Genomic DNA, 14,937 nt, shown 5'->3' with positions numbered 1-14,937 from the left:
TAGATGACCAATAGGGTTAATGAATCCGTAGTCTGAGTTGGTTGTAGCCATAGGATACGCTGACTCTAGTGAGAAGGATACCGAAAAGGATCCCGAGAGAGGATGGAATGGAAGTATCTGACTCTGACTTGATATAACCAAGTAAATGACTTGCATTTGGCTAGGTTTTACTTTGACATGCGCCAATACTCAGACCAATGGTGATGTAAGAGAGCGGTGACCTAAACCCCAGCCAAAGAATGTCTGAGAGGGATGCAGGACCCAATTACCACCAGAGAACCCAAGATACCGAGATGGTCGAGGGAGAGTGATTTGAGAACTACCCAGAGGAGTATGGTGCTAAGACTTAAAGCATGTCTGCCAATAGAGACCAGCATACATAAAGTTAGATTCATACATGCATTGTTTGTCTCATATCATCTTGCATCATGTTATGTTGCTATCATGTTTACTAAGTTACTGTGGATATAACTTGCCTTGCTGAGTTCTTTTAAACTCACTCCTTTTTGCAAATATCTTTATTAGACTATCCTGCAGGTACTGATGAATATGAAGGCCAGTACTATGAAGCACAAACTGATAGGGTTTCAAGACTTGAAAACCCGAAATTGCCCTCTTGTAGGTATGAGGTAAGCAGTCAGTTTGATCAACTACTCCTTGGAGACCGCCCCTAGAACTTCTACATACAAATGTTGTTTCTGATGGGCTTCGGAGGGTAGACTCCTCTAAACATGATTGACTTAATGATATATTTTACGTTGGCATTGGGGTCCTCTTGCATTAATTTCCGTGCATGCCAAAAACTTCTTTTCAAGCCTTTCGGTTGACTTTCTCTCTCCTTCCAAAATCAATTAAGGTGGTTGGGTCATCTCTTAGCTCATTTAAATCCATAGGTTCACCTTCCAAACTCTTAGTCTCAACTCGAATGGTCCAAAGCTACCTTCTACTAGCACTCTAGGTTCGTGGACCTAAAAACGATAAGTTATCAAATTATGATTTTAGGGGATGTTACATAAAATAATGTCTCATGGTTTAGGGGTTGATCCAATGGTTCAGTTGGTAGAACTTGGAGTCTACCACGAATCAAATTAAGGGGGCTCATGAAGAAAAGATGGATGAAGTGGATTTTAGAGTTTTTTATTTTGAAATTTTTGAAAATGATAGAGTGATAGACATACTACTAAAAGAGCGGGGCCACACAAAACAATTTTCATAGGAGTGGGATTCTCAAAATTCAATTTTTTGGGGAAAACTTGGAGTCTAACATAAATTAGTTTGAGGGGAACCATGAGAAAGAGATGAATGATGGAAAGGACTCCAGAGTTTTAAATTTTGAAAATACAAAATTTTTTGAAAATGATAATAGTGGTAGACATGTTACTGAAAATGACATACAAAACAATTTGCACAGGAGGGGGATTCTTAGAATTCGGTTTTTGGGGAACAATTGGAGTCTACCACAAATTCAATTGAGGGGGGCCCACATGGAGGGTTAGTTGGCCATTGATAAAGTGTCTCATGATTTAGAGGTTGATCCCGGTTCGGTTGGGTGCTGCAGCTAAGCCAAGACATTCTAATATGAATTATGGTATTAATCAGTGGGGAAAAAAACAACGTGACCTGGTGGGCAAGGGGGATGGAATCAACCTTGCTCAATGTCTGCTAGTTTAGATGAAAAAAAGAAGATCTCAATAATTAGAGAATTGAATTTGCTTATGAAGATTTTGCAAAAAATGATAGACTATTGGTGGAAAAATTGGTATGAACAATCAAAGTTAAATCATTAGCTCTTCCATTAGGGAAGGGGTTTTTCTAACTTAAATTTTTATGAAGATATTCTTTTGGAATATGGGTGTGAGGCAGACAGAAGGGATCAACGCTATGCAAATGCAATTTTTTTTTCTTTCCTTTTTTCAATTATTAAAATGCAATCAATGTTTATTAAAACAGAATACTGTCTTCAGTATATTATTAAGTCATTAAAATTTAAACAAATTACATGATTTATTTTCTATTGTGACTGGCTAACGATATTCTTGTTGGGTACAGCAGGACTGATGGGTGTAGAAGTAGATCCAGGATTCTTATTTCCAATTCTTCTAAATGTAAATAAACAACTTTCACTGAAGGAGGAGTTAAATAAACAAATACATCAATAAAGAATTCAATTAGATGGTATTCGTATTGATCTTCTCAGCACTTGTTCTTCTTTATCATCAACGGGACAGGTAAGTTTTTGTAGATGTTATTGGGATTGAGTGGTGTTGAATGTTTCCTTCTTCCTCCAATTCGACCAAGCTCTTAACCACAATGTCTGATGCGCTCCTTAAGAAATCCGGCCAGTCCCTTGAACCACACAACCCACAAACAAAACGGATTCTTAAAAACATTAAACCAAAATCATTTTATGTCAGCAAATCTAGGTAGAGCACACGCATAATACAATTCAAGGCTATGTGTACGGCCAAGCAAAGATGGTTTCAATATGAAGAAGAAGAATGGAGTGCAACCCCAATGGTTTTCCATTCCTCTGAATCTGTAAGAGACTATAAGTATGGATAAGATGAAAAACCTTATTTCAAGGAAAAAAACCAGAATACCACTTTTTTTTTCTTCCTGGTGTGTAACGGCTAAACCTGACAAACACCTAAAACAGCAAAAAAAAAAAAAAAAAAAAAAAAAAAAAAACCTTTATATAGTTTGGGACGCAAAAACATTCATTTAGAAGAGCTCAAAATACTGAAAATGTCCCACAACACACCTAGAGGTGGCCTAACCCAAAAAAAACAGAAAAAGAAAAAGGATATTCGAAAAGCGCTTAGTTCTGGAAAGGGTTCTAAAAACATTTTAGATGATGAAAATTTGTGTTCACCACAATATATGGTGAGAGCGAAACACTTAATATTGTTCTTTTATATATGATGGGTATTTATGAAAATAAATATATCAAGTGATTGGCTCTCATCACGGATATAATTATATCTAACGTAAATTAGATGTATGCATGCATGTAAATGGTCCTTACCCGTTACGGGAGTCGAACGTGAGACCCACGGTGTACTTGGCCTCCTCGAGTGCCCATTTAAATCTTTGCACGTCCTTGGCTTGGCAGATCTTATCGTCCAGGGCTAGAAGATCTGAAGGTTTGATATCACAAAAGATAGGGATGACCTTCTTCTTGCACTCTATCAACAGAGCCAGTTCGTGAAGGCAGAAGTAAGAGCTGCAATAAGTAGGTGAGAAGACGGCCAATCCAATCTTGCAATCCCTAATGGAAGAATCGATATGCTGGAAGAGCTTATCCCCTGGCTTCATGTTCTTGTTGTCCAAGAAAGGGTAGACATTGAGACTGATTAAATGATCGTACAGTAAACCAGCAACAGTGCGTTTGGTGTCTACGCTTCTGTGATTGATGAAGACATCATAGGGACGTCGAGGTTGAATTCGGGTCTGGCTTACCAGAAGCTTACGTCCTAGCAACTGCTTCGCTACTGATCGCTCCATTTCCTGCACAACCAAACTCAGACAAAAAGAAAGGCTTCGGTTAATCAAATTTTCTCACGCTATCTGATGCAGGATCAATGGCGGTTTCGTACGTGCTGGGTTGTTCTCATATTATATATATATATATAGCTAGGCAGTTTGCGAAGAGTCAGAGAATCAGAAGAGAGGGCTGGAGAGAATTGAATTTTTGTGTGAGCTTTCTTACCTCTTTGAGAATAGAAAATTCAAAATCAGCATATCAACACTTGGACCCTTCACCACCGCCATTTGTGTTTTTCCTTTTGACACGTTGAAATAAAGTTTTGATTCTCTTGCTCTGTCGCTGTAAATCTATTTTCCAGCATTGATTGATTGATGTTGATTGTCCTTCAAACGTCAAGCTTCAGAAAGCGTTTAGGACGGGGTGGTCACTGGTCAAAAACTGAATCCTTGGTTCTCGTCCAACGCATTTAGCGTTCAGATACTCGGCTGTTACGTTGTAGTGTCACGTTTATTGTGTAATAATAACTGTAGGTATCAACGTTTAAAGTATTGGTACACGTATTAGTCATGTGAGTTTAAGAGACATGAAATATTATAGTGTACCAAATAATACATTTTGAAGCTGATATGGAGAAAATATGATCGAACCGGGTTCATACTTGGTTTGACCCTCGACCCCGGTCGAGACAGAAGGAATCGGCTCGCTCCCGAGCGAACCGAATCCAGAAGATAGCTTGCTGAGGAAGAAAACTAATTCAGCTACAAGCACGCCCTAATCCAACTTATGGATTAGGTTAATTACCCTAATGATGGCAGACACAAATTGATGGTTGTTGCTTATCATTATCAAGGGGATAATCATCACATAACCTAAAGGTTATCTCAGGAGTCCTCTACTAGTCCAAACTAGTAGAAATCTATCGCTCAACGGATCTAACTGTTAAGATCCAACGACTATCCGAAGAAGGCTCGAGTACATCCAACGAAGAAGATTCGAAGGTACACTCTATATAAACCTTACTTACCTACGAGGTAAGGAGGACTCAGATTCATATACACTCTGGTAGACGTAAACTATCAGAGGCTTACGATCTAGATTACCTTTCACCTTTCCCAGTCTTTCATTCCTTAGCTCTGTGCTTCTAGCAGAGCCGTTTGTGATTAAGTTCATCAAATGACTTAGCCTTCGGAGGTGGACTCCCGACCCCAGCGATCGGGCTACGTCTGACGCTTTTGTTTTGCAGGTCATCACGAGGAGATCTAAGGGCTGTGCAGATTTTGGACGCATCATTTGGCGCCGTCTGTGGGAAAGACTTGTAAAGCCATGGTGACTAGATCAGCAGCAGCCGCAGCAGCCGCTGCACAGCGCGATTCCGGTGTTCAAATCCTTGGAGTGAATAATCCAGACATTCCCCATGGAAGCCAACATCCTCTTGAAGTGGATGGTGGTCAGGGAGGACATAATCCTCCAGATACATTCCAAGATCAATTGAATCAGGTGAAGATTCAACTCTTGGAGGTGAGTCAAGCACTCCGCGTGCTCACCAGACGAGTGGTATTACCACAGGAACCTGATCATCGCGATTCGGGGAGGCGTGCATTGCCACGTAATCAAAGATTGGCTGAAGATCTGAATATCGGTTAGAACTTTCGTGAAGGTAACCGAGGGCCTAGGAGAATTGACGATCAACCTAGGCGGGACGATCTGTTCGACAGACCACAGGAAAGTATAACCAATTCAAATACAAGGTTGAATACGGGGGTGAGGACTCATTCACCAACTGTCAGACGAACCGTTCGTGATGATCGAGCCGTTCGCGATGAGCGGAATGTTCGTGATGGACGGGCCGTTCGTGATGGACGGGCCGTTCGTGATGATTGAATAGCAAGATCGTGTTTTTCGAGGTCGTGATCATATTGCTGAAGATCACTCGACTCAGATTGGTTAGGAATTGGCCAACATCAATAAAAAATTAGGGCAGTTGGCTAAGGGAAGGATAACTGAGGATATTTACTCAGTTATTCGGAAGACCCCCTTTGCCGAGCCAATTGCGGGATATCAGTTTCCCCACAACTTCCGTTTGCCTACCTTTTCTACATTCGATGGCTCCGGAGACCCAACGGCTCACATTGGCTATTACCAACAGACCATGGCAGCTTTAGGTAATTTTGATGAAATTCTATGCAGGGTTTTTGGTTCATCTTTAACCGGAGCAGCACAAAAGTGGTTTTCGAACCTTCCATCTGGAAGGATCGTAAACTTTAATGAGTTGGCGCGCAAATTCATAGGGTGATTCCAGAGTGGAATACAGGTCAAGAAAACGGAAGAAACATTGTTTACCGTTAGACAAGGAAAGAGCGAATCGATCAGAGAGTTTCTGAAAAGATTCAACAAAGTAACGATGGAGATAGAAAATTTGGATGAGCAAGTAGCCAAAACTGCTCTATTCACTGGACTCACTAACCGAAAACTCTTGGAGTTATTACTACAGGATATGCCTGCAACTTATGCTGAGTTGGTACAGAGATGCCAGAAGCAGGCCGAAGTCATGGAGATCTTAGATGCGCGTCAAGGAGACAATAAAGCCTCCACTAAGGAATAGAAGGTTCCTGAGCAGAAACAGAAGCCAAAGAAGAATGTTCGCGATCGGGTTGGAAAATCTTAGGCTTGGCGCCAGAGGTCTCTCGGTAAAAGTGAGTATACTCCATTGAATGCTCCTCGGGCTGATATTCTAAATATCATCAAAAGGCGGAATATTTTGAAGTGGCCACCTAAAATTCCTGTGAAGCCTGGAGAGCAGCAGGATCGAGAAAAATATTGCCGATTCCACAAGGACTATGGTCATTATACAAATGACTGTCGTCATCTAAAAGCAGATATTGAGAGATTAATATCTCAGGGACACTTGTCCAATTTTGTTAGCAGAAGAAAGGAGGAGCCACGTGAGCCACGCGGGGGCTGCCCCTAAAAGGGATCGTTCGGTTAGTTCAGAACGATCAAAGGAGGCTCCGAAGTCTAAGAAAGGCAAGGAGGTGATTGATGCTACTCGATCACCGATCCTTACAATTTTTGGAGGACCAGAGCCCGAATCACTCCGGAGTTTAAAGACAAAATCCAAATTTATCGGAACCGGAGAGACGCAGAAGCGGAAGAAGCCAAACGGTGAAGATTCTATCACCTTTGGTGAGGAGGATGAAAGAGGCGTTTTTCTACCTCATGATGATGCCATAGTCATCAAGGTAGAGATTGCACGCCGAGAAGTGCATAGAGTTTTGGTTGATACAGGGTCTGCAGCTGACCTAATTTCTTATGAAGTGTATCAAAAGCTGAAGGTGGATGAAGACTTGATGGAGCCTTCATCCACGCATTTATATGGTTTTGCTGGATCATCTGCAGTGGCGGAAGGATCTGTCCAGTTGGACTTATCTATTGGAAGTTTTCCTAAGGAAACGACCGTTCGAATAAATTTTTTGGTGGTTCGGGAACTGCCAGCTTATAATGTTATACTCGGGCGACCATCTTTATCCAAGATAGGTGCTATTGTTTCGACGAAACACTTGAAGATAAAATTCCCGACTGACATGGGAATTGGTCAAGTTTCCTCGACCCAGAGGATCTCTCGGCAATGTTACGTTGCCTATTTAAAAGACAAAGAAGGCCCGAGGAAGGTGACTGCCCTACCTATAGAAGTTCGGGATGATCCGGAAGAAGCAGAAATGCAAAGGCCCGAGCCAGTGGAAAAGCTAGAACAAGATCCAACTGTGTACCGAGAATGAGAAAAGGATTACTTATATCGGGTCTGAGCAGCTGGAGGAATTCAAGGATGAGTTGAAGTTGTTTCTTCAACAGAATAATGACGTATTCGCATGGTCTGCCGAAGACATGCCAGGAATTGATCGGGCTGTCGCAGAGCACAAACTCTGGATAGATCAGAAGGTGAAACCAGTGATCCAGAAAAGGAGAAATTTCTCCATTGAAAAATATGAAGCCATTCAGGGCGAAGTTGAAAAACTGAAGAATTCTGGTTTCATAGAACCAATTGAATGCCCAACTTGGTTAGCCAACGTGGTAATGGTAAAAAAGGCGAATGGGAAGTGGAGGATGTGTACAGACTACACAGATCTCAACAAGGCTTGCCCTAAAGATTGTTATCCATTACCTCGGATTAACCTCTTGATAGATGCGACTGTAGGATATGAAACTCTAAGTTTCATGGATGCCTACTCAGGGTATAATCAGATCCTTATGAATAAGGAAGATGAGAAGTTCACGGTTTTTATGACTGTTCGTGAAAGCTACTATTACAAAGTCATGCCATTTGGCCTGAAAAATGCAGGAGCTACATATCAGAGGGCCGTCAACAAGATTTTCAAGAACTTAATTGGGAAGAATGTTGAAGCTTATGTTGACGACATGCTAGTAAAGAGCTTTACAAGAGCAAATCATATTGCAGATTTAACTGAGGTATTCTCAGTACTGCGAAAAGTATCAAATGAAGCTGAATCCAGAAAAGTGCGCCTTTGGAGTTTCTTCAGGCAAAATTTTGGGCTTCATGGTGTCACAGAGAGGTATTGAGGCTAATCCTGCCAAAATACAAGCTCTGATTGACATGGAGGCTCCCAAAACTGTTTATGATGTACAGTGTTTAACAGGGAGAATTGCCGCTTTGAATCAATTCATCTCCAAGTCTGGAGAGAAGTGTTTGCCATTCTTCAAGGCACTCAAAGATTTGAGGGGTAGCAAGGAAGCAAAATGGACTGAAGAATGCCAAAAAGCTTTTGAGGAGTTAAAGGAGGCACTAGGACAACCACCAATTTTGTCCCGACCAGAGAAGGGGGAAATCTTACAGCTATATCTAGCAGCGTCCCTTTTAGCGGTCAGTGCAGTACTTGTTCGTGAGAAAGATAAGAAACAGTGGCCGATTTACTATGTGAGTCACGTATTACTTGATGCGGAGACACTATATTCGCAGATTGAGAAGCAGGCTCTGGCTCTCATGATGACCGCCAGGAAGCTAAGGCCATATTTCCAGGCTCATCCAATAGAGGTATTTACAACTTTTCCTCTTAATAAAGTTCTTAATAAACCTGCTTTGTCTGGAAGGATGGTGGCCTAGTCGGTTGAACTCAGTGAGTTCCAAGTAAGCTTTAAGCTCAGAACGGCAATCAAAGCTCAGGCATTACCGATTTTGTAGTAGAAACTACTGCACCAATGGAGACCACCATTGAAGATCCCATTATACCAACCACTTGGGAGGTATACGTGGATGGTTCGAGTAATAAAGATGGAGCAGGAGCTGGAATTCTATTGAAAAGTCCAGCAGAATTTATTATTCGATATGCTTTGAGATTTACATTCGAAGCAAGTAATAACGAAGCAAAATATGAAGCCCTGATAGCTGGACTTTGGTTGTCAAAAACATTGTCTATTGCAGACGTTACTATTTATAGTGACTCCCAACTTATAGTCAACCAAGTCTAGGAGGAGTATGGTATTAAAGAACCACGCTTGCAGAAGTATCAAGAGATTGTGCAGGCATTTCAAAAACAATTTCGGAATTTGAAGATATCTCAGATTCCGAGGATTGAAAATACAGTGGCAGATGAGCTATCTCAATTAGCCAATGCCAAAGAAAAAAATCTAGACCCTTCGGTCTACATTGAAGAGATAACATTTCCAAGTTATCATGAGAAAGAAATTTTTTATATTGAAGCAGATCGTTGCTGGATGGATCTGATAATCGAGTATCTGAGAGATGACAAATTACCTGAGGATCCGAAAGAGGCAAGATTGATCAAGATACGATCAGCAAGATTTGTCATTCATAATGGGAGACTATACAAAAGATCTTATTTTGGACCCCTTATGAGATGTATAGGTCCCGAAGGAGCAAAATCAGCTTTGGCTGAAGTTCATGAAGGAATTTGTGGTGCTCACATGTGTGGACGAGCCCTGGCACACAAAATTCTAAGACTTGGTTTATATTGGCCTAAGATCCAAGAGGCTGCTATGGAGTATGTTCGTCGATGTAGCAATTGTCAAATTCATGCTACAGTATCGAAGCGCCCAGCGGAAACCATGACTTCAATTCTAGATCCCATCCCCTTTGTGATGTGGGGAATTGATATCATGGGTAAATTCACCAAGGCGTCGGGCGGACGGGAATATCTGATAGTCGCAATTGATTACTTCACGAAATGGGTTGAAGCCAGCGCCCTGGCAACAATTACTGAGAAAAAAGTGGAGAAATTAGTGCTTGAGTCAATCATATATCGCTTTGGGATTCCAAAGATTATTGTCATTGACCATGGTACTCAGTTCGACTGTCCACAATTTGAGCAATTTTGTGGAACTTATATGATCGAGCATCGTATGTCCTCAGTGGCATACCCCCAGAGTAATGGACAACTAGAAGTTACTAACCGAACGCTACTGGAAGGGATAAAGAGAAGACTTGAAGCTGACAAGGCTTTATGGGTCGAAGAACTTCATAATGTACTGTGGGCTTATAGAACTACGGTTCGAACACCCACAGGAGAAACTCCATTCAGGTTAGCATATGGGTCCGAAGCATTGGCACCTGTGGAGATAATGGCGGGGACATTACGGGATCGAGAGTTTGAGGAAAAAGCGAACGAGCAAGGACTGCTTGATAATCTTGATTTGTTGGATGAAGTTCGGGCAAAGGCAATAGCATGAACTCAACATTATCAAAGAAGGATAGCGTCTCATTATAATACCCGAGTGAAGAATCCTCGGTATTTAGCCGAAGATTTGGTGTTGAGAAACACTTTAGCTTCAGACCCACGCCACCAAAGAAAATTGGACGCGTCCTGGGAAGGACCTTATATGGTTGTAAAACCAGTCGGTTCAGGAGCTTACAGGCTAAAGAACATCAACACCCAGAAAGAGTTGGATCGTTCATGGAATGCCAGGCATCTCAAAATTTTTTATCCTTGATGATGATTTCAATTTTGTTCGTGATGTAAACATTTTCAACTCAATCAATGCAATTATTGGCTTTCAACAAATTATCTTTTGATTGGGGGGCATCATACACCACATTCAAGAACAAGATCCAACTATAAGGAATCGGATGAAAATCCGTGTGGGTCCTTCAACACTTATGGAATTTTTTCAGAATTTCTTAAGTCAAGGCATCGGATGAAAATCTGAGTGAGTTCCTTCCGCAAGGCGTCGGTTTGAAACCCAAGTAAGTTCCTTCAAGACTTATTGAATTTTCGAAATATCCTTAAGTAAAGGCATCGGTTTAAAACCCGAGTGAATTCCTTCTCAAACTTATTGTATTTCTCCGGAAATCCTTAAGTAAAGGCATCGGTTTAAAAACCGAGTGAGTTCCTTCTCAGACTTATTGTATTTCTCCGGAAATCTTTAAGTAAAGGCATTGTTCTAAACAACTAAGACCTAGTGCAATAGCGATTCAAGTGACTAGCAAAGTTCAAGATGAAGTTAACTTCTTATTTTTTCAAAAGACCAAAAGAGGCCAGTCTTTATATCAAACATAAGATTACAAGAGCTGGATACAATCTTCGGTCAAAAAAGAAAGTCATCATCGGTGATTGTTAAGAAGTCATACAAGATCAGCACAACTTTGCTAGAACAAACACATGAGTCAAGCATCGGTATGGATTCAAGAAAAAGAAGAGGAGAAATGAGGATCACAAAAAACATTTCAGTATGTATAAAATCCTCTGCAATTTCACACTCTTTGTCCAGCTTGTCCAGGAGAAGTATGGTCCTCGACCAAACTTGCATTCAAGGCAAGCTCGTCATAATTGAATCCTTCCAGGGGAGAATAAACAGGAGAATCTTCCAGATAATGCATAATATCTGGATCAGAAGGCGGAGGATCAATCTTATTTTTGGTCCAGTCAGGAGAAGGAAGACCCAGGTTGGTAAATACTTCAGGATGGCAAACAACACTGTAGGGAGTCTTATCAAAATGAGGATCCTTCCTTGGTATTGATTTCCATTCTTCGTTCTCACCATCCCGGTACGCCTGCAAGTTATAAGCATTCAGCATATCAACAAAGGGCTTACTGTGTAAATACTTGAAGGCGCAGGCTCTGCGAACAACACTTGGAAGGGATTCGGGCAAAGGAATGACAGCTTGCCTTTGAGATAACGCTTCAGATCCTTTGGCTCCTGACTTACCAACTCCTCGCTCCAGTTGCCGGATCTTCTCCCTCGCATCATCCAAGTCTGACCAGAGACGATCGATCACCGAATTCTTTTCTCCTGCAACCTCCCAAGCTAGCTTTCTAAGGCGAGCAATCTCAGCGTCTTTAGCTTCAGAGATTTCCCGAAGCCTGGAAACTTCATTGCTCAACCTACTGAGCCTAGAGGCTGCTTCCACTTGGTTGTGGAAGTTACCAGTAAGACTCCTGCAAACAACTTCCGAGTTAAAAGGGAGCAGAAGAGTAATATTCAGAATCAAAAGATAATGAAGAAAGACTTACATCACCATTGACTTCATAAAGACCTCGTTTGGAAGTTTGGAAAGAACTGCGCTCTCAGAAGTCATTCAAGCAGTAGTGCACCATTCCAACGCTTCGTCAAACTCGTTTGACACTAATTCAGGCGAAGGATGAGAAGGATGAGCTACATCAAGAGAAGGATGAGCTGCATCACTTGCCAACCGACGACGCTTCCTGGTGGCAAAATCCTCCAACTCCAAAGGAGAGGAAGAGGATGCCAAACAAGCTGTAGAGTTGGAAATAGAAGCAACACCTGCTGGGACTGCACCTTCATCAGATGCCAACATAGTTGCCTCAGATGCTCGAAGAGTCTCCTTCGGGGATGCACGAACGATCTCTGGCAGCGGGGCGTCAGCAGTGCCATCAACAATGGAGTGATCAAGATCTTCCTAGGAAGAACGAGCGATCACTTCAGGCAGAAGAGGCGTAGGGGTGGCATCAATAGAAACTATGGGAATCTGACTTGAAGATTCACCAACAGCAGTCGCCTTACGCTTAGAGGATTCACCAGCTGAAACCACCTCACTGGCCCCAACCACCACCGATGGAACGATTTTCTTACAAGATTTCGCTCTGATAAAGTTCGGATTGATTCTGGGAGCCACTGTACAAAGAAAAAGCCGTATCAGTACAAAAGCCCAACAACTCTATTAGATATGCAATACCCATTAAATAAACCCCAAGTATTACTACTGTGCAGTTTACTAAAGGGGGAAAGGGGAAGTGATGGGTGATAACAAAAAGCTCACTTGATTCAGAAGCTGATAGAGTTATTGTTGGAGTACGAGGAATATAGAAGCAGGCAGGAGGACGAAATGACACTTTTGCAAATCTAACTTGAGAAGACTTTAAATAGCCTCAGGTATTGAGAAGACGGTTGAGAGCCAAGATAACCAATGGCCCAGATCGAAAAGACGCTTCGAAATCCACCACAAGCAAGATCGACGGTCAAAAGGAGGCCACGTGGAAACGAGCACCTGATGCGAGAATACCTCCAACCATCGCACCGCCATTATGATAATGGATGTATTACCACTTTATTGGAAACATTGAATGGTATACCAAAGCCAGAAAACGTTTGAACTTCGCAGGTACCAGAAGGGAAACGTGTGGACTTTGCAATAAATGAAGGAGTGGGGAAGATTAAGGCATCTTTCCAAAACATATCTTCATAATATCTTTACAAGATTATTATTCGTCGAGGAATGTGAAGTTAAGTGATAAGTTTTATCATTTATATTTTGATATTCAAGACAAGATTTCGATAGGAGACGAGGAAATAGTAAGGCAAACATGGAAGAAGTGTCTATTCATTAACAAGGAGGTCAATCTTTACCAAAAAAAAAAAAGATAACTCCCTAAGCCTCTTCCTCATTGTTGCCCGAGGAGCCCTGTACAGGAGAACTTTTCTCAGGATCCTGAGAAGAGCCTTCCTCAGGATTGTCGTTGTCAGAGTCCTCCTCATCAGCAGCTTGTGACTCGGCTTGTGATTTTTCCTCTTGGAGTGGCGGTTCGTCAGCAAGATATTCCTCATATTCTGGGTCAGCAAGAAAAGGATCATCCTCTTCTCGGGCCCAGTTTGGGAGATCCATGCCTAATTTCCCGAAGACCTCTTTGTGGCACACCTTACGAAAGGGAGCTGTATCGAAGGAAGGGATGGATTCAAGAATTTTTTCCCAAACATCATTTTGCCCCAAACGGTAAGCTTGGATGTTGAAGGCACCCAGCAGTTTGGAAAAAGGTACGCTGTTCAGATCCGAACACAATTCTTTCGAAGCTCTGGCTTGATATGCTCAGGCTTGCTAGGAATCGCCAACTTCAAGTATCTTTCGTTCTCCACACACTTATATTCCAGTCTGTCACCAAACAATGTGGCAGCTTCTTTTTGCTTCTTGGCCTCACGCTCGGCAGCAACAACGCGAGCCGTTGAAGAATTGAGGGCCTCCTTAAGGGAGTTCATCTCCTCTTCATGCTTTCTTTGTAGCTCCTTAGCAATTGCCGTCATCCGGTCTATCTCAGAATTGGCCTTGGCCAAATTCTCTTCACAGGTCTGCAGCAAGGAGCCGTTGCGGCCAACCCTGCTCAATGCTTCCATGTGCTGATAGAAGCTCAACACAACATTCCTGAGAAGGCAGAGATTATCAGAAGAAGTCATAAGAGATTATGAAAAAATAAAAAGCAGGAAGACCGATACCTTGTGGACTGACTAACAAGGGCATCATCGTTCAGGGCTTCAAATTCCCGACGATCAGAAGGTATAAGACTGAGGGAGCTCCACTCTGCAGCTTTCTCAGGGTCTTGTGTCACCCTATCGGTCAACTTCAAGGTCCACTGAGGGGTAAAGACCTCCTCACAATCCTCAGAATTTTTGGATTTTTTATGGGAGGAAGCATCAACTGTATCATGCCTCCTTTTTGTTCGAGCGGAGGAGAAGACATTTGACCTCTCCACCATCGGCTTCTTCCCTTTACCCGAAACATCAGCCACGGGCCTGATATTCCTGATACCCTTGTAAGAAGGGTCGGGAGAGGGAACAGAAGCCTCTTGGTCAACAGTTAAGGCTCTAGGCGACCGTTGCTCAGCTGTTACAACAGCCCTAGCGGCCTTCACTCGCAGGTTCTCAGGGTTCATTCTTGGAGGCACTGCAAAGAAGAACAAGAGTCAGAATTAAAGACGTATCACTTCAGTAAAATTAAAGGATGATGGTTAGAAGCTCACAATAAGCCAAGCCCCAGTACTGAAGGATGGAGTTATACTCCACCTCAAGCCCATGTATCTCTTGATACCATGGGATGGATTTGATCTTCCTGATGGCCGCCTTGTCTTCTTTGGATAAGGGAAGGCCCCGGTTATTCTCAGAATAAGAAGTACACCGCCTCCAGACGGTTGGGAATTTGAGATCTTATGGAGGCGCTTGATAGAAAAAGTTTGGTTCGCGCCATCTTTTGTGGT

At 42.3% G+C, this 14,937-nt stretch overlaps 1 pseudogene; it reads right to left on the bottom strand.

Annotated features, from left to right (window-relative positions):
• Positions 1-2,216: 2,216 nt before the first annotated feature.
• On the bottom strand, positions 2,217-13,990 carry LOC149029043 (putative 2' cyclic ADP-D-ribose synthase BdTIR pseudogene; annotated as a pseudogene).
• Between the last annotated feature and the right edge of the window lie 947 nt (positions 13,991-14,937).

The sequence above is a fragment of the Hakea prostrata genome, chromosome 1 (genome assembly GCF_041222555.1).
Source record: "Hakea prostrata isolate BN-2017 chromosome 1, UWA_Hpros_2, whole genome shotgun sequence".
Taxonomy (NCBI): Eukaryota; Viridiplantae; Streptophyta; class Magnoliopsida; order Proteales; family Proteaceae; genus Hakea; species Hakea prostrata.
The sequence above is the reverse complement of the archived record's forward strand: the minus strand, read 5'-3'. Positions and strand labels throughout refer to the sequence as shown.